This window comes from Tenebrio molitor, chromosome 4, assembly GCF_963966145.1.
Source record: "Tenebrio molitor chromosome 4, icTenMoli1.1, whole genome shotgun sequence".
NCBI classification, from domain to species: Eukaryota; Metazoa; Arthropoda; class Insecta; order Coleoptera; family Tenebrionidae; genus Tenebrio; species Tenebrio molitor.
The window spans coordinates 24,880,050-24,901,154 of NC_091049.1; the positions used below are offsets into that span (position 1 = coordinate 24,880,050).

General features: G+C 34.6%; 1 protein-coding gene and 1 long non-coding RNA gene across 3 annotated transcripts in view; one reads left to right on the forward strand and one right to left on the reverse strand.

Annotated features, from left to right (window-relative positions):
* Nucleotides 1–306: 306 nt before the first annotated feature.
* On the reverse strand, nt 307–3,101 carry LOC138129313 (uncharacterized). The gene is made up of 3 exons (XR_011159181.1): nt 3,043–3,101; nt 863–1,587; nt 307–807 (listed from the first exon to the last, which is right to left on the reverse strand). It is a non-coding gene; the product is annotated as an uncharacterized lncRNA (long non-coding RNA).
* A 3,018-nt stretch (nt 3,102–6,119) lies between these two features.
* The window catches only part of LOC138128796 (uncharacterized), a 42,520-nt gene continuing 27,534 nt past the window's right edge, over nt 6,120–21,105 (forward strand). For both annotated transcript variants that reach the window (XM_069045004.1, XM_069045005.1), the window contains exon 1: nt 6,120–6,635. The gene's annotated coding sequence lies outside the window, so the exon portion shown is untranslated. The remainder of the gene's footprint in view (nt 6,636–21,105) is intronic.

Consider the following 21,105-nt stretch of genomic DNA (forward strand, 5'->3'; position numbering starts at 1 on the left):
CATTTTGTCGCACGCGTTTTTTAGAGCACGAGGAGCGCAGCGACGAGTGCTATAACGCAAACAAGTGCGACAAAATGGCTTATAAAATGAGTATAATACAATATTTTTCTATTTTGCCCCTTAAATTAAAAAAAAAATTCAAAACATGCTAGGAAAATTATATTTGGCAAATGTAAGGGTTGGTAACGCTGGTAAATAGACGAACAATTGTAAGTTTTGAATTTAAAGTGTCATGAAGTTAGTGACGTGGTAAATAGAATAGACGGAGCGTAAGATACACCGCTTTTAAAGTGCCTATAAGATACGTCGTTAATGACAACGTTATCTTATAGTGTTATAAAATACGCTGCTGCATGGTATTCAAGTAACATTTTATTTATAGTAAAAAGTACAATTATTGAATTGGAATCTGTGATCACTGCTTGAGCTAGAACTGTCATATTTTTTTCAATGCTATTAGCTAAACGATGTGGGAAACCAACTTTCCCTCGTTTCCTTCTTCTATCGGCAACATAGACTAGATCTAATCTGCTTATTCTTGACGCCATATCCTGATCTCAGCGGAGTCTTCCTTCATCGATATCCAACAATTGACTGTCCAAAATTAAATTTGTGCAAGTAGACGGATTTTGCAAAGAAAGTGTTAATCACAGAAATGAAAGATGTGACGTCTACTTGCACAAATTTAATTTTGATTTCTTGATCTCGAAATAACCGACCCCTTGTAATTTTTTATGGCAGAAAGGACAAACAGAAACCAATTCGCTGCTGGAATTTCGTGGAACGCCTACTTTAGTACTCCAGTATCTAAATTTAGAATCATTGTAAATAAATTATGCTTAACATTAATTACAATACTTACATTGCAGCTTCTTTATTTATAACGTGCCCACAAGGTGTAAATGCACAATACGTTTCCGCCATATTAGTAAAAAATACAAGTTGGGGATCAAAAAACATTTTTTGCATTTTACATTTATATTGTGTATCATTTGGTGATATATTTTTTAGTTGAATACATCCACATTCTCGGCATGCATATATGTCCAATCCTTTATCTTCAGGTCCTCTTGGTAGAATGATGTAAGAATCATTATTAGATCTTGTGCTATCAAATAAGTTAATTGACAAGGAATCTTCCAACTCTGCCCTTTGTGGAAGAGTATTCAAATTTTCTCTAAATTTCCATAGAAATGTAGAGTATCCCACATTAATTAAGGACCCGTCTTGTAGATGATTGGTTTCTTCTTCTACAGGTATTCTTTCACCACCTTGTGTTTTGAACAATATATTACCTTCACATGATACTTCATACCACAACCCTGACTTAGGGTTCTTTAGAAATACGCTGTTTGGATGTAAAGCTATTACCCTGACAACTATCTCTGAAAACCAGTTTTTGATTTTCATCATTTCCCCCAGCAAAAATTTTAGCTTTATTTGCTGTATCTGAATGTAAAATTCGAAAAGCGAAGTGAGGGATCCTGCTGCCATATTTGATGTCTCCATAAATTTTGAAGTCGTTCATTTTGCTTCTTGCACCACCAAATTGGAACGTACACCACAAATGGCCATCATGAACATTTACTACAAAAAGATGCTTCAAATTAATTTGGTTAACCTTAAGTAAAGTCCATTCATTTTGTATTGAACTTTTCAAGGTCAAATAATTTTATTTTTTGGCTTTGTAGTTATGTTTTATAAGTAGTGACATGCAGGTAAACACTGTAAACGTTGAATTGAGCATTGCTAAATCACATTATGTTGGTTAGCTGCATGTCACTATTTACGAAATATAATTAGTGCCAAAATTTAAATTATTTGACCTTGAAAAGTTCAATACAAAATGAATGGACTTTATATCTATTCATTTTGATTGTGACCACTCCTAGTAACTTTTCAGTTGCTAGGTTATTGATAGGGAATTTTAGATAACACTAAATCCAGTCGCAGTTGGCAACTCTCGGAGGCGCCATTTTGACAGAAACGTCACTGACAGAAGACTGAACGGAGAACGACTTGCGCAAACGTTTTTCGAGGTACACTGTGCGCATATCTATAAAATTGAGTTTTGGTACAAAATTTTAGAATTCAAAAAGAAAATGCCACGTCGTCTTCTCAAAGTTGGGACCAAACGGTTAATATTGACTTGTTTCGAGACATTTATTAAAGCCAACGAGAAAACAACTCACAAAGACGAACATCACCAATAAAGTTAACTCTATTTGTGCTTTTTTGTTCGACACTGTGAGAATTTGAGAATTTTCTCCTATGTGAACGGATTTTGATAAATGTCACAACTTGCCAAAACGAAACGTCAAGCTAATTTTAAAGATTTTAAGCGATTTGGAGCCTTTAAGGGGCTCGTCGAACAAAAAAACGTTGTATTCAACTCGTTCGTGTGTAAATGGGACCTTTTTTGGCACTCGTGGGCCTTTAAAACGCGAGTGAAACGAGAAAAAATAATTTAAAATTTAAAACCGTTAAAGTTGAAGGATTCCACCCAAGGTCACGTCTGCGGTCTGCCGCGTCACCACAGTATCCGTCAATATTAAAAAATTAAATTTCACTGTTTTTAGTATTATTATTATATCACGCCTTTTCCTGTTACGATACGCAAAACAGTATCGTAATAGCATCAGTACGAACGCAAAGTAGAAAAACAACATTACATTACAGATCCTTGTAATGACATTATCTATAGGATTATTGTTCTTTTTTGCAACTTTTAACATAACACGTGCTAGTCATCTTCAAAAAGCATGAGTTTTATAATTATATGAAAGCAAACAAATATGTAGGTGCAGTGATCACGTAGCAACAACTCACTATCAGTCACTGCCAACATTAAAAATTTAAGTAAATGTTCCTGAAACGCGTATCGAAAAGAGTTCCTTTTCGAAACCCGTTTGAGTGTTATACTGACTGTTTTATAGGTGCAAAATAGAAAAATAGATTTTTTCGCAGGTTTGGCGCAGTAAGAGGGCCATCTGCATTTGTTTGGGGATTAACAAACAAACAAAAATTAAATGCACTCCCGACCTTATTACAGCGCTTTTATGCAGTGTATACAAAAGCCAACTTGCACATTGCACTTGCACTCGAGACGTAGACTCGAGACAAGTAAAGGAATTTTTTGTAAGCAGTAAACATTGACACGCACCGAATAGATTACGACATTACAACCGAAGGTTTCTCTACTAGATTCATTCCCAGATGGCGCGCACAGTTGCGTGTTTGTCGATTTTAATAAAGTAGTCGGAGATAATCAGTTCCTGTTCATTTGTTTGTGTCAATTAGGTATTCTTATCATAATTATGCACTTCACTGAACAATCAAATGAAATTTTATTTGCATTTCAATTAATCAAATTGAATAAGTATAATTTATCTACTATCAAAATGTCAAAATTTATAACATTTATTTAAATATCATAATGAGCAATGACATACTGGACTACAAGGTGATCAACAAGAAAACAAATCAAGAGTGCTATCTCATATTTTGTTTTATCTTAGCTTCATCGTACACATAATATGTGTTTTTTGTGTTTCCTGAAAAGTTGTGGATTTTGAAATACGAGGTTTTGACTTCGAGGCGACGATATGTATAGTTGCTATGCACAGTCGTTTTATTGGTTGCCTACCCCTCGAAAAATTTATTAATAATTAGGTAGTTGTTAATAATTAATGCTTTTTCTTCAATGGTAAAACCCACTTTCCACTTATTCTGGGGTAATTGGTGCTTACAATTACAAGAAACGTCTAAATCGAAAACTTTTTTCAAGGTTAACAACATGGTGTTGTTTAAAATTGACGTTTCTTTGACATTTCACCGGAAAATCTGCTTTTTATAAATACAGTTATTATAGAAATAAATAATAAAAAATAAACAAATGTTAACATCCAAAAGATATTATAGGATATTATGATACGAGTCTTATAAGAATCATTTTGTAGCACGCACAGGTTTAGGGCACGACAAGCTTACGAGGAGTGCCATGAAAGAGTAAGTGCTACCAAATGCTTCATAAACGAAATGTCACACACGATTTTTTCTATTTTTCCCCTTTTTAAATGAAAACTCGCAGTTTTAAGATTTGGGGGCATTTTATGGTGGTTGGTAACACAAATATTACAGTGGAACATTTGAAAATGTAAGTTAATAAGTTATTGTTATATCGTTTGTTTAGCGTGATTTGTCGTTTAGCATTTGATGTTTGACATTGAAAGTTACCAACCTTGAAAATGTAAATTGTACTGGTCTATTACAGCACTCAAATCATCTATTAACGCACTCTTTTGACTGCTGCTTTGTTACAAATGCAAAATACAATATGTTTCGATTGCACTTGTTTAGATAGAGGAGAATTTCATAATTGTATTCTTCACATTGTTTCATCACGATAGGATATCAGCGAATTACTCAGTAACGACAAATCTGAGCCGAGTACATTGCGGTGTAGTGAGTTCCCCTCGCTTATTTCTATTTCGTCAATTTTAGTGTAAACCGCATGCTGTCACATCATCTATTTTTTAAATTCAATTCTTAATTCTTTTATCTAAATTTACTGTAGCTACTTATTTTTCTATCACAACGCTTCACTGAACTGAAATTGAATATCATTTGGGGAAAAGATTTTAACTAAATTTACGACTGTTTTGCTAGATTTCTAGAGAATTTCTCCTGTGACTCAATTCTAAGAGACAACATTTTGTTAAAAAAAAATTGCATCTTTCCGCGGTATTTTAAAATCTCTCGATTCCCGATGCTTCAAAATTACATTTTGCTACCTACAGCAGATTTATTTTTAATAATATTTAATAACTGTTGTTCCCATCTTGACCATCTCCTTTTCAGTGAGTACAGCTCATAATTAATGACTCAAAAGATATGTTCAATTGAATTCCGCTTAATTAAAAGTCATCTACTAATAACATTTTTTGCGATGTCTTTATAGGTACCACATTGCTTTTTAAATTTATTACCTGAGCTGCTCATCCATTGAAAACAAGATAAATGACTCGAGTATGTTTCTTACAGGACTCTCTTTTATAATACAAGTATTCCATAACTGTTATTCAATTAACAATCTCTGCTAATACTCAGTACATCCAGTAAATGTCCATTACAGGATACATTAATAATAATTTATCAATAGATACTGCAGACAAATTTAATGTTGCATCGTTTTTCGGTTCGCATTTGTACAAAATAGTATATTAAAGAACAAGTTTTATAAGGGTTGATTTGGCGCACGAGTCCCAGGTGTAGAAAACGAGCCGTAGGGGAGTTTTCTATGGGACGAATGCGTCAATACCCTTACAAAACAAGTTTTTATGTTATTTTTTCGAATTTGCACCCTTTTTTTAATTTTTAAGTAAAAAAATTAAATTTTCAAATTCTAGGGAATTTTGTATCAATTGTTAATTCAAGGTAACGGATGCAACTACATCTGCAACAGATGTTAAAAAGTAGAGTTTCAATGTTAATATTGGAAGTTTTTTGGTGTAAATGACAATAATACACTAAAATATTGATAAAAAATTTCTTAGAGATCTATTAAGCCACAAGTGCGTTAATAGATAGCCATAAACGACTCCAACTTGAGTACAATAATAGACCGATTAGAGACGCAAATTCGAAAAATGACGTTTATTTGATGTTACTTTAAACACGAGCGTTCTTCATAAAAATGAACATAATTGTTGGCATTCAGTTTCACTTCCAAAAAATACAACTCTTGATCAAAAACCCCTTTTTTTATTAAGTACCAAAAAATCAAGTATTCAACAATCATAACGCAAACCGATCTAGGAACCGTAACTGTCAGCTGTCAATGTCTAATTTGACGGTTATTATTTTTTTACTAAAAATTAGTGATTTTGCAAAATGTTATATAGAAAAGTTTCATAAATTGGCGAGTTCTTCCACTGGTTAAAATTAACACACGTATTTCAGATACACCCTGTATATACATATATATTTTTATTCTTCTCAGCAGGACTGTCTAACATTATGGAATATTTAATTTTAGGCGTTCTAGACGAGAAAACAGTTACCGGTTCATTACAAAACAGTTAAGAAACTATGTTAAACCAAGTAAACAAGCTATAATTACACATCAGCCGCACCGCAAGAAATCAAAAAACGAACAAGATCTGCAGGAAATCGTCAAACCAGCTCAAGTGAAAAGCCAGCAACAAATTTTTCAATAAACAACAACAACACCGATTTGTTACACAATCGTTGCACAATGGAACCCACAACATCCGAATCTGCTCCATCATCGAAACCACAACAAAAATCGAAAGTGTCAAATGGTCGGCTTTGTTAACCCATCAGCTCCGACCGCAGCCAATTATCGTGTACAATTGGAAAAAAAGCAGTGGCGTAGCGACGTGTCAAATCGCGCCACCACTCATTAGCGCCCGTTCAAAATCCATCTCGCACCTCTACCGTTCCTTCCAGGCAAAGACCGTGACAGCAAACCCACCACGGCTTTAACACCAGTCACGTACCGACAACCGTGGTGAGTGCGTCAAGACGGTGATTTCGACGTGCGATGAGACGCCGAAAACTGTGATTCTCTGAAGTGACAAGTTACGATATAATGACAAGGAAAAGTTCACGGGGTGAGTGGAAAATCAAGACGAGTGAAAGGAGCGAGTGGGGCTAATTAGCGATTAACGAGCCCTCGTGCGTTGTGTTTTCCCCATTCAATGGGGTTCCCACACTTTTAGTTTCGTTGTAGTTCGGCGATTGTTCCGATTCAATGCGGAACAGCATTTTTCGAATTAGTCGCCAGAGATTTCTTTTGGAAAAATCTCGCGGCGATTAATTGCTGGAGATACGCGAGAAGGACGCGGCTTCCTTCCGGGCCACGAAACGACCCCTGTCAAAATTAATGCACCGGTAACGGTTTCGCAAAACAATAAATTAACGGTTCGCTCGCAGATGACTAAGTGGCCAACAAGCCTGACCGGCGCTGAGCCATCATGGTACTTCATTACAGTGGTAAATCGCTTATCTAAATCGGAGCTCATGTCGTAGACGCTCCACCGACCACAGACCATATGGGGCCATAAATTTGGACGAGTTGTACCAAGATCGTGGAGTGAAATCGCCGCGTCCTAAAATTATAATACTGCGACCATCGTGCTGTATATTCCTCCAGCTCTAGTGCTAGTGAGGGTGATGAGGAAATTTTTTGCGAACTCATTTCATTATGCTCAACTTCATTGTTCTTATTGCTACATCAAAATGTAATCATTTTTTGAAATTCAATATATACAGGGTGTATTAAAATGGTGCATAATATTGACATGACATGATTCTATGTTGAAATACAAGCAAAAAACTCTAGTACCAATTTACTGTCAACTCTCTGCTCATAGAGTTATTAACAGTCAAACTTGGAAATTTGCTTGGATTATAATATACATATATACATATATATTATACCTAATAACACATAATTCAACAAGTAAAATAAATAAGTATAAAGTAACAAGAATTGTCATTAATGTAATTTTTGATAATAATACCGAGTGACTATAAATGATTGAAAGAAAATAGTGGATTGGCAACACTGATGCAGTTGGTAGTGCAAGTCTTGTCGTGCATTATCTGTCAGTCATTTCTATTTAGGTTAGGTTAAGTCACGAAATACATTGTCGATTTAGATTTTTTTGACGTTTGTTTCAATTTTAAAAATTACGTGTGTCATGCCAACGATGTCGCCAACTAAAGATTTCAAATGTGTTACCAACATAACAAAATAATTTTCAATCATTTATAGTCACTCGGTAGTAATTTAAAAAATATTCGTCTGAGACCAAATTCGAATTAGACTTTTTTGTTTGGTATTCAATGTAGATTCCCGTGACATAAATATTATGCGCCATTTTTAATACACCTTGTATATTTTATTTATCTCTTGTTCTTGATAAAGTTGTATACTTTTACGAAATAATTAATTTAGATTTGTAATTGAGATTTGTTTTGCATTAATAATAGTAAACCGAGAAACGCAACTCATCTTGGAGATTTTTTGGGATGATGGTGTTACCACGTGCGGATGCCCATCTGGGACGCGGTGTAATGGATAATGACTGTAATTTGGTACGGCGCTCGCACTTCAAGTGCGATATAAAAATTGCGCCGACCTTATTCTCGTTGCAATAATTCGGCGACGAAAGCAAAAGTGCGATTTTTTGCAGAAATGTCATTGTGCTCCACAACGGGATTCCGGATTATATATTTATTAGGTAACTAGAAAGCGCGCTGAAGAAGCGTGCGGCAACGAACTACTTTTTTCCAAGTGGGATTGTTTAATTCATCCGCGATTAATTTATACCGTTACGGCGCTAGACCAGTAAGTCATGCTGAAGAGGTGCGGGCCTAAGACGCCACCCTGCTGAACACCGCTCATCTCCTTGTTTGCGCAAATGGTGAAATGTCGCGTAATTCTCGTTAGCATTAAAATAGGATTTTTTGTACCAGATCAGATAAATCGGTGAAATGTCGGATGAGCTAATCCCTTCACTCTTTCAATCTTGACGAAATCGCAAATCTCTTTGTAACAATAATTCGTCACACATTCACAATTAATTATTCTTTCACATTTTCTACTTTTCGACTTGTGTTTAAAACCCCAGTTTTTAAGCGATAGCTAAATTTATTGCATTGTCTCTCTAGATCATCAAGACAAGAATTCCATCCAACTATTCTTGATTTTACGAGGCTCGTGATACTAAATTCCGGAATTGGAATTAGTGTCATCAAAAGTTGACTCGTTCTAGATTTGCTAATTGTCTAATGCACGGTTGTGGTTTTACATCGAGACATAAAAAATACCTAAAAATGCGTTTTTGAACTCACTACCTTTAAAATGACATTTCGCGACCGCAAATGCGCGATATTTGCGCACAACTATGCGGTCGTAGACCATTTTGAAACACTAGTGCGCGAAATCGACGTTTACGCACTACTGCCAATGCTTTTTGGATTATTTTGAAGCACTAGCGAGCGAACGTCGATTTTGCGCACTAGTGCTTCAAAATAATCCAAAAAGTATTCGCCTTTTTGACTATTTTGAAAATACATAATTTGACTTGATAATAAAATGAAAATTTCGAAAAAGTGAAAATAAATCGCTATTAATTCGATTGATACTTTGGCAATCGCATGGACAAGCGCTCGCTCCTTCGTCGCTCGTGCCTCAAACAATGCGCTCATGCGGGAAAAATGTCGCATTCATTTTTATGTACATAACTATTTTGTGTTCTTGTTGTTTCGTTAAGCCACCCGGTATACAGTGTTTTGATGAAACCTCATTATAAAAGTTGCCGTGTCATTATAATATTGTAGCAATTAATTACACAAGACTGCAAATGTCAAGAGATCGTCACCATTCTCTGCTGTTACGTGTGGCTCATCAACACTTAATTTGTGTTTAAATGTTTAAACATTTTTTAAATGATTTTCTTTTTTATTATTTCATTTAAAAATGGTAATGGTGCGTTAATTAGCAACGTTTCGAAATTTTGCATATTAAAAGCAAAAGTAAATAAAAATCGTGGAAAGTGCATCAGAATCGCATGGTTGACAGAACAACTGAAAGTTTGATTTCTTCCAAAATACATAAATGAGATGATTAATATATTAAATGTAATACTAAATATTATTGTTAAAAGAAATCGACAGCGAAATGGCTGGCTGAATAAAATATTGCCTATTTAAATACAAGCTCCATAATATTTTTAAATTAGAAATTGAATACAGTTAAAATAATAATAATAACTTATAGGTAATAAATTATTCGTAATAAAAGGGGAAAGGTTTAATAGTTACTTGGGTATCAAGGCCAAAAAGTGCATTTTTTTGTCTGAGTCTGAGTTTGCTGGCCGAGGCGCAGCCGAGGTTTGAAACAGGCGAGGACAAAAGGCACTTTTTGGCAAAGGTGCACATAAGAATGTTTACGCGACCGCACGAACTACAAAGCAAAAGACATCATTGGAAAAATTATAAATTTATTTTGTATCAACCTTTTTCAAATAGATACATATTAACAATTTTTTTAATATAAATTTTTATCAGCTTACTAACAAAACGAGAAATTTACTATTTGCAATACAATTACCTATTTACGTAATTTATGGTGACAGACAAATATTATCGGTTGGGTCGGTTTCGTCGTTAACACACTCAACAGACCAACAGATGTCGCCACGGTTCAGCGCCCGAAAAAGTGCGTCCGAAAAAGAATTACTTTTCATCTGCTTTTAGAACGTAAAATTACCGTTTTAATTAAGGACGCCTAAAAAGACCTTTTGTTATTATTAGATAACCTGACCTTTTGTTATTATTAGATAATAAAATGGGTCACTTCATCAACAAATACAAATTTTACAATTCAGTGTCAGATGTAAAATATTGATATTCAAACAATTAACTTGATCTACCACAGTATGTTTATAAAATACAAGAATTTTTGTTTAAATTTGGTTTAGCTTAATGGTTTACGATTGTCCAACAGTTCTTTGTCAAATGTGAAGCTTCTTAAAATACAGTTAGTTAATTATTTCTTGTATTGACTAGTCCAACAGCTTCTGCTGTTGTCGCACTCAATTTCTCAATACTGGTTAAGATGAACCCACTACTGGTGTTTCAAGTTCTCAAGTAGAAAAAAACGTTAGGATATTAGTAAAAGTAGTATTTTTCTTTGTTTTTGTAAGTAGTGAAAATAAAGTGTGACAGTGGCGCAGAGAGTAGATCCCCACCCCATAGTCGTAAAAACATATCGCCGATAAAATTACATTAACATTAAAAAGGAGCAATAGAAAGTCGTAGTCTATTGAGAAGTGACAAAGGGAGAATGCAATTCATAAATTAGTGACGAGAAGTAACGTAACACATTTTATTGAAAACCGATTGAGGAAAAATCAAATCGAATTTTATATAAATAATCTAATAACTGCGGTCTCTCGATTGTAATATAATTATTCGATCAGTTAAGCAGTGTCGGGTGTGACCAGCTATTGGATGGGCGGCCGCTGGGGGAAATCGTGTTCTGTTGTAACTAATAGGTACAAAAATATTTTTTTAAATCTTACAACATTTCTCCCATTAATAAAGAATTTAAAAATGATTTAGCTACAGTAGGAGGAAAAGATATTGGAGACGACTTATGCAGGTCTTTATCACGTACTATAGTATATTATTTGACGAGCTAATAATCCCTATCATAATCCACGAGGGTGAAAGTTAAAAAACGAGCCGCAGGCGAGTTTTTTAATCACCAGAGTTAATTATAGGCATTATTCGTGAGTTAAATACGACGTTTTATCTACGACCTACCACTTTTTTTCATAAAACACTTAGCTTACAAAATTTTTAAGATCTGTGACTTATGACAAATCACAAGTGACTTATAATAAGTCACGGGTGTAATTTATGACTAGCATTATGTATCTATAGCTACGTAAATAATAAACGTATAAGATCTGTGACTTATGATAAATCACAAGTGACTTATAATAAGTCACGGGTGTAATTTATGACTAGCATAATGTATCTATAGTTACGTAAATAATACTTATAATAAGTCACAGGTGTAATTTATGATTATCATAATGTATCTATAGTTACGTAAATAATAAACGTATTATTTAATGGTAGTAGATAAATACTTTTATGAGGGTTGGAACGGTGGGGCCAGCCCATTGCTGTCGGCCAGTTTACCAGTTAATTTATTTAAAGTGAAGTGCGCACCCGTTACGCTATCTTTTGTTTTCTCCATGTTCTCTTTTCCTTATTTCTTCATAAGTGAAATTGATCTGTAGTTTTTTCAAATCTTGGTTTTTAAGTACATATTCCAAACAATACATGCGTTGCTCTTCTCTTCTTTTCTTATCTTGTACCACGCTTTGAACTAGGTGAATTATTGATATGCATTAGAAATAGCAATGGTTCGAAAGCTAGTCCTTGCGGTATTCCACGATGTACAGAAAGAGCGAGCACAAGAAAGATAAAAAATGTATATAATTAAAATATGCTTCTAACAAATCACAGAAGATGTCACCTAGATCTAGTTCTCGTTAAGAGAATAAGAGGTGAAAAATATGTGTTTAGAATTTTTTTGAGAAATTCTTTTTACCCTTCGGCGTAAAGTTGCAAAAAGTTAAATGAATGATGTACTTGTTTATTAAAAAATACTCGTATATGACTGTCTAGAAGTAAATATCTCGTTTTATTTGCTTTTCACTGTTTGCTGTCATTCGCCGCCTATACTTTATTACCGCATCCTCCCCCTGACAGTTGTTTGCAAAGTTATGTTAATTCAAGTCGATAAACTGGTAAAATATCTTTGAAATTTTAATTCCAACCATTTTTCCACACAATCTGCACAACACGTACACTCGTGAGAAAGTGCATAATGATGACACACAGATGTTGGATACGCTCGTAATTTTTAATTCTACGCTTGCGGAGATACATTTTTAATCTGGTGGCTGCGTTAAGCTAGCCTACACTTTATTACGAAAATAATCCAAACAACTGTGTCATTTTTCAACCCCGGTGAATCACGAAACACTCTTTTGATCAATCTTGTATGAGTTCATTAAACAGGAATGTTTATGAAGCTCTCAGTACGATCGCAACGAAACGCTTGAAAGAAAATACACCCTCGTAATTATTCATCCCTTGGGACCCTTGTTCTGGTAATGAAAGAGCAACATTTCCGACTGGTACTGTGGTTGCGATTTGGTCATCCTGGTCAAGGAACCAATGTAATGTCTTGTTTGGCGAGTTTTGTTTAGTTTTTCTTCAGGAAAAATTGTAAGAGAAGAAAAATGTATTGAGTTTTGTGTTGTGTTATTTATTTTGATTTAATTAAGGATCTATGAGAACCTTTCCATTGATCGATGAAGGGTGGCGCGGCTGTATTTGCGCTCTGCGCCAGATATTGATCACCCTCGTACCTGGGTCCTGGTCCACGGAGCCGTAAGATTAAAATTCTTAATTTAACGAACCCATTACAGTACCGCCGGAACGAGCGTCATCTGTGCACCTAACGGTACACCTGTTGACTTCTTCGAGACCAATCGGTCACCACCTTTTCCGATGTATTTTTTCTTCTTTCGGTGATAGCTACCGGATGATTTTTCGGTCACCAGAGGCTCTCATGAGCCACCCATTACACGAACAGTTGCCCACGGCACGCGAACGAATTGCGCATCAGACACAAATGGCCAATTACGTGGTTTGTCTTCCAAGATGTGCAAGATAATGGCTTGATATAAAAAGCGAGTAAAGTGTCTGCGGCGACTGCGCCACCTAGACAAAGCAGAGGAGTTTCAACGGACTGGTGTATGCACAAGTAATTAATAAATATTCAAGTTTGAGCCAGTTTTGTTGATTGTTGTGGTAACAATGTCTAAAGGTCGGGGGTCACTGGAACGGACGATACGCATGGTACGACAAGTAACCTCTAGGAAGTATGCTTTAAAACAAGGAAACCGCGTTGGTCTACGTTTTATAAAATATCTATGATAAACAGGGTGTATTTTTAAAATGTGCCGAAATTTTACCTACGAGGTTGTAGGACAACGTAGAAGACTAAAAGCAATTTAAAAAAATCGTAGCTCAAAAAATAAATGTCATTTTATTTTTTGACATAGACTTTTTAAAATATTCTTTCCGAGTTCTACATGAAGCCAGTAGCTCGTGGTTACAATTTGTCCACGCATTTCAATAACACCCTGTATATTCTTGTTTTTAACATTTGTTATCGAGCGATTGGATTTTTATTATTTGTGACAAACTATATTTTAAAATACTTTCTCTTAAAGCCCCTTATTTTTAGGCAACCAAATAAGCACATTAATTTACCTTGACGATAGTGTAACTACCTTCTGTAGGAAATTTCACAGCCCACTAGACTTATAATAAGCCTGTAGTAATAAGTAAACATTCTGTTTACACCTAAACTCTTGCTTTAGCAACAATAAATAGCTATTTTCAATACAAGTGACCAAAGTAGTGCGTTTAATCACGAGTACGGAAGTTGGGCGTCTGAGCTGAAGGCGAGGACCTCAACCGTACAAGTGTTTAAATGCATGTTTGCTCATGCGTGTTGAATCTGATTTTTTCCATGATCATAAAATAGAGTCACGGAATTGAAATTTCGGGCACCATTTTTTGTCATTTTTTGAATTTTGAGTTAATTAAAGTGAGTTTGTAATTAAATCATCGCTTTCATCTGCTGCCTACCCCTTATTATGCCGCAGATCACTATTTTTTAATGTAAATAAATCAAAATGACAAAAACATGACAAGAGTAAAAAATGAGGTTATATTAACGTGAACTGTACTATCATTATCTATCTGCATCACTATTTTTCATAACTGTTAAAATCACTGAAACAATAACTTCTACAAAATTAGCGCGACAGGAAAACAGTTTTTCACAACAAAACGTGGATCAACAAAATTCCAAACAAAAGAGGTTATGTTGTTAGGCGTTGCGTGTTTGTGATTGGTTTACTGATTTTAGTTTAATCAGTGATACCAACACATAATGCATTTAGCATGAATTATGAATTTTTCCAGTTTAACCCCAACCAATTTCACGTTTTTTCGTCAATTGAAATCTAAATAACAGGTTAAAAATTTAAATAAGTCAAAAATAATACATGCTCTATTTATTAATATTCAGAAAGTAGGTATTTTAAAAACAGATTAAAAACACTTTCAGTACAACATATTTGGCACCCTCTATCGACCTATCCACAAACTCTCAAAGCATTCACTTTGCTCACTAGTTAGAAAATATTTTTTCCTCACTAGTGATTCAATTGCCATCTTTGCTCACTATTTTCAGTGAGCAAAGACCACTGAATGATCATGGAAAAAAATATTGATGTTATCCTGAAAATGGTATTTGTCCCAGGCTTCTCTCAGTTCATTTTACGGCAGATATTTTTTCTTGGGAGCCTTGAGGATCTTGTATAAGTGGACTAACGTTATATTTCTTTATAAACTCACACATCCCAAATCTGATTATCCTCTTATTTTGGGCCTGACATGTTTTCTGTAAATTGTACGTTGGACGGTTCTCGCTTCTCAAATATATCTTGTTTGTCTACGCCAACAGCCAACATCGGAAAATTCTCCACGCTCTGGAGAATGTGGCAATTGTGATACAGTTGATCTTACGACTGACGTTATTAGCTGTTACATGGGAGATGCGAAGCAATTTAAATGGTCTCGAATTTATTGAATTTTATCTACACAGATGCATATTCATTTATTTTGTTCATTGTTTAATTATAGGATTTTACATTGTTTTAGAAGTAGCTAGTACTAGATCATTGGTAAATATAAAAATATCGAAGGTCCCAAATTTGATCCTTGAGGAATACCGGAAATTACATTAAACGTTAAACACATTGATATCAAATTCAAAATCAAATAATAATAATAATAATAAATGATAAGTAAATTTGACCTGGATGCCATGCCCCCTTTTGAAAACTGAAATAAAAAAATTAAAAATCTAATAAAAAGTAGTTAAAACAAATACATACATTAAATACGTTAAATTAAATTAAAATACTTATATAAATAAATTGGCGAATTTAACAATTGGAAGTCTAGCTCAAAAGGTACAACAAAAAATGTTACACAAAAAAAACATGAAAAGAGAAAGAAAATACAATTTAAAATACAAGCAGAAACCTTTTTTTATTATCTGTAAAACAACTCAACAAAAACGATTTCATACGTTTTTATAATTATTTACAGAAAGATTCTTTCATTTTACAGGAACTAATAGTGATGTAATAAAAAATGTTACAAGTTTTTTCTCAAATCCGATATTAGAGGTTTATTTTAAAATATAGAATGATCTAGTATACCAAATGTCTTATTGCATTCTATATCTGCAATCTGCAATAGTTATTTACATTCGATTACGGTAGGGGCATTTTACAGCGCCAAAACTAGGTTTCAGGCACGAGGCGAAGCCGAGTGTCTGATTAGTTGGAATGCTGAAAAATATCTACCGTACAACATTTGAATTAGACTTTTCGGCTGACCAAATGTTTTATTTTGCAATTTTGCAAAACATTCTTCATCAAATGTTGCGTTTTAAAAATTTTGCTTTTATAAGAAAAACAGTAAAACTTTATGCAATTAAGGTACATCAAGTGTTTGCAGTCCTGCAACATCTCGAGTTGTGCAAAAATACCTGAAAGAATTTTTATGAATGTCGCAAGTGAGCGTCCTCTCCAGGAGATTTATTATAATTGGTAACATTGCTGTCAGAGGAGTTTGACTATTTTGCCATTAATCACGCAAACGCTTGACGTTGGAATATTCAATGCAAAAATTAATGAATGATTACATCCACATTACGTGATATGTGAACACGCAGCTTTTCGTAGGAAAATTCAGCACACTAAAACAACTTCATATTTGACATCTAAACTGTTATAGCTTCTTGCTTAAAAATTAGGTGAAGCAAAGTAGTAAAACTTTACAGTGGGCTTCCAAATATTTCCGTTCAGTTAAAAAATTTTTTAGTGATTATATTTATTTCTGTAACCAAACGCTCATTCTCTCAGAGTTTTAGACAACTAAATTAATATTTTTTGAATAATAAATGTATGTGAAAAATAAATTTCGAAAGTAAAAAATTTACTTTTGCTGCTATTAATACATAATGGCATACTTTACCGCACTTGTGTGGTTAAGTGACAATTTACTGTAGTATAGTGACACTTGACCGCACCGAAGACAAATGACAGTAGTACGTCTTCAGCCTATGACTTTGGTTTGTGTAATGTTAATAATCATAATTTACAATAATAATTGATAGGAGATAAAAGGTTGTACAATATTCGTCGTACAACAATTATTAATATGTATTAATTATTTATATTAATTTTTATTTAACAACATTTATAGAAAAACTTGCTATGGATAGTCCAATTTTACAATTTCAGTTTATGTTTGGAAGTGTGAGAGTGACTTTGTAAAGAGTCACTTTCATTTTTTTCATAATTCAGCTCTAAAATTTTATTTTCAGTTGAATTATTCTAACATTTGAAAAATTTTTCAAAGTGAAAACAACGCCTTAGCAAGTTTCGTAATTTGTTAAACTTTGGACAGTTTTGAAAATTTGCGAAATTCCTCTTTTTACGAAAACCTTGAATAACAAAGCGACGTTCAGCGATTATTAATCGTGGTGTAAAAATTACGAAATTTAGAACGTCATAAAATGATTGCGAGTTTTGTGTTATATTACGTAATTAAGTGCTTTGTAGATAATAAAGTTAATGCAGAGATTAAATGAATATTAAGTCAACAGCCTCGGGTTATAAACAGTAATTGAATGATTATCTTCATTTTCACTGAATAGTTATTAAATATACTGTTAGAAACGAAGTGAGGCTCCGTTTTGATCTATTTCCGTCAAATAAAGAAAAATTTTAAAAAATACAATGGGGTCAAAAGTCTTATTGGGGTCCTCTAGACTCTAAAAGCAACAGATCACAATAACAGTTCTTTAGATTTTTACAATAATCTTTCAGGCATTGCACACAACTTGCACACTTTTTTAAAACATTTCTTACATAGTTTCCGCAGACTGATTTCTGACAGCTGACACCATAATCTGCAGTTTCTTCACCTTCCATTGTAAAGCCCCATTTGGTCTCTCTTGCGTAAGAATCCAACATCTTTCTTCATGCAGCCATAAAGAAGAGGAAGAAACAGCAAACCAAAAAAAATATCCGACAAAAGATTTAAAAAATAAATCGTACTTCTTGTGTTAAAGCTCTACTAATTATAAACACTTTAGGATATTCACAGTTTGCGACCTGTAATAACCGTCATAATAATAAAGCTCTGGCTGTGTTATCATCATGGAAGCAGTAATTATAGTTAGATGAGAAATTAAGCAACGCTGGCCGCAATCCATATTTGGGCGGGTGGCCGACGCGAAAGCACGTTCCTCTGGCATAAGATTTTAATTTGAACTATTTTCAACCGAGCATCGTGGCCCAAGGACTTAGCGCGCCGCTCTGCATTCGGAAGGTGCCGGGTTCAAACCCCGGGACCGCTTGATTTGGTGTGGGTTTTTTTAAGGGGTTCTACACACCATCACATCCTGATATGAACACAGGTCTCATAGATAAGGCGAATGCTGGGTCAGTATTTCCTCAAAGCTGGCGTTGAAGAGTCGATTGTGAACGGACCACTCGTCAATCAGCAGAGTAAAAATACAAACAACGCAAAAAGTGAGGTTAGATTTAAACAGTTGATCCGTGATCGTAATCGGTGGTGCGTTCACAATCGACTCTTCAACACCTATTTGGAGGTGAAATTTAAATAAACACCCGTATAATAAATAAATAACAAGTAGAAACAAATTGATCAAAACCACACATTAATGGCTGAATCGTTCAAAACAGCACAGATTGTTTATGCTGCAATAAAACGAAAAACCGCACTTGAGAAAGTTGATCACGTCAACAAATAAATACATTTCGATTATGACTCAGATGTACTCGTAGCATCTTTTGGTTTTGCTCAGAAACTCGCGTTACACCATCGTACCTGTAAATTCAGCCATTCATCATTTTCTACAGAATCATCCATCAAGAAACTGTGTTCCTGTTATGATGGCTCGATCGTTACCAGTTTTTACAACCGAGTGAAATCACACCAGTCAGCTTTTCTGGGTTGCTACACTGGTTCAATCCATGACCATTACATCATGTGATTTATCACCGACGACTGAAATGCATTCCGCTGTCTGCCAAACTTGGAAGAAACTTGTTTTTGGGATGGTCTTTACTTGGCGAATGTCTCAAGTTCATTTTTTCTTGGAGGTCAAGGATTTGATTGATCGAAATGTGACCCCGTCGCCTCCACCAGAAATCAATCACCGGAATACAATAAATACAAAGAAGATGATGGACGTTGCAAATTCAACACAAAGACATCATAATTTTTTATGAGGAAGAAGCACTGGGTCAAAATTTGGCCAACATTCAATTGTACCGCTAGTTGAATTTAAAGGATACTTAACCTTGTTCTGAGTAACATTAACTATTCATAATTTGGTGTGGTCATTGTGTTATTTAAACACCGTTCCTTCTCTTCAACCGCAATTAATTCTGTTGGCTATTTTCAACAATATTTTAACTGCTGCTGAATCGAGAATAAAGCGAGTCAGAAGGGTTTTCCTCGAGACAATGTAGAGCTTTACGCTTTAGCTGACATATTTCCACAGTCGTAAACGTCTTATTTTTTATTTGTCCGTTAAGATTTAATACGGAAAATTGGTTTAAAGAAAGTTGATCGTAAAAGCTGCGCAAACGGTATTAACCATTTTAAGAGCTTTCGTACTACCGCATTTAACCATGGCTAGGTTTTATGCGTGTGTACAGTGTTTCATAAATGTAAAAAAACAAATCTGGAAATATTTTGCTTTGATTTAATTATATTCAAAATAGAAAAAATAATGAAATGAAGTAATCAAGAATCAAGTATGATTGCGACGTAAAAAATATAAGACGTGAGAATACATGACCGCACTGCTTAGGTTAAAATCCAGGCGAGGCGAGCTCACTACACCGCAATATACTCGGCACAGGTTTATCGTTATCATGCAGTTCCTCGACGTCGTATCGTGATGAAACAACGTGCAGAACACACCAGGAATTGTCCCCCTCTATCAGGCTTCGTTTGAAGAAAATCGATTCATAACTTTCGGAGTTAAGTGGATTCAAACAAATAACCAGACAGACACGCTTGTTCTCGTCACAGTATGCAAAACAACCTGATAAGTAGTTAAAAAAATGGCGCCTGAAGTGATATAAACTGCAACATTTTATCCACCAGGTATGTGGACGCTCATTATTACCTTCCACTTTTTCTATCACAACTGTTGTCGTACGAGTTCTTGCACTATCTCGTTATGGATACTTGTTACATACATAAATACATTACTTTAAATGGATATATTTGAAATCCATACATCCATGCACATAAATCAAACTGGAGTGTCTTTTTTATTTTGCTTAGGCAATACAGAGAATATTTTAGCAGCTTTTGGAATTTTTGTTTGTCTACTTGTTTTCTTTTAACTCAGTAATAAATAAATCGATTTCTTCAAATTAAATACACAAGAAGCTTGAAAGTCTTGGTTGTGATTTGCACTTTGTTTCGTCACGATATGATGTCAGGTAGCAGCGCAGCAATGATTAATCTGTGGCGTGTAGTGCGCTCACCTCGCTTATTTCTATTTCGTCAATTATAATTTAAACGAGCTCCTTATGTTTTCGACATTGCAATCCTGAACGTTAGAAGTTGATTTTAAATATAATTCTCACTCTCTGGACGGACCTACCATTGAGGAAACCGTGCTGCAGAGAGATGGTACCATGCAATAAAATTTCGAAGGCTTTGGAAGATACAAAGTAAAGTGTTATAGGTGAATAATTTTCAATTTAAATTTTTCCCTCGTTTATGAACGGGACAGACACACTGTTTCCAAGCAAAGGATACGCCAGATCTGAGAGGAAAATGACAAGTAATGGAAAAACGCAGTCCTTTAACAGAATGCTGTCAGATCCGGATGTCATTTTATTTTCCATTTTGTGTGTGGAAATATATCCCTCATGTTCAGTGAAACATTTTATGTACAGAGGAGGGCAGCGAGAAAAGGATGTAATACAAGGTGGATTAGGTGGAGTAAAAAAAATAATATCCTTTTTCGATTACATAACCGAAGTGGCAAGTTGTACAGGCTTATTCAGAACTTTATGAACAAAAAGCTTGACAATAATTGTTTCATTTATCATTGTGGGAAAATTTCCCTAGCATTATTGGTTATTTCCTTAAAAATTAAATCATTTTCGCTTTTCATTTAACTCGTTTTAAATGCATTCTCGCGAAGTACCTATGTGATGTTCTTGCATTTCACGTTTAGGGAAACACTTTCTTGCCAAGGCGATCTTTTCTTCTAGAATCTTGAATTAAAACAGATTTTTCATTCATTATTCGTTCCTTGGGGCTCTCGTAGTCGGG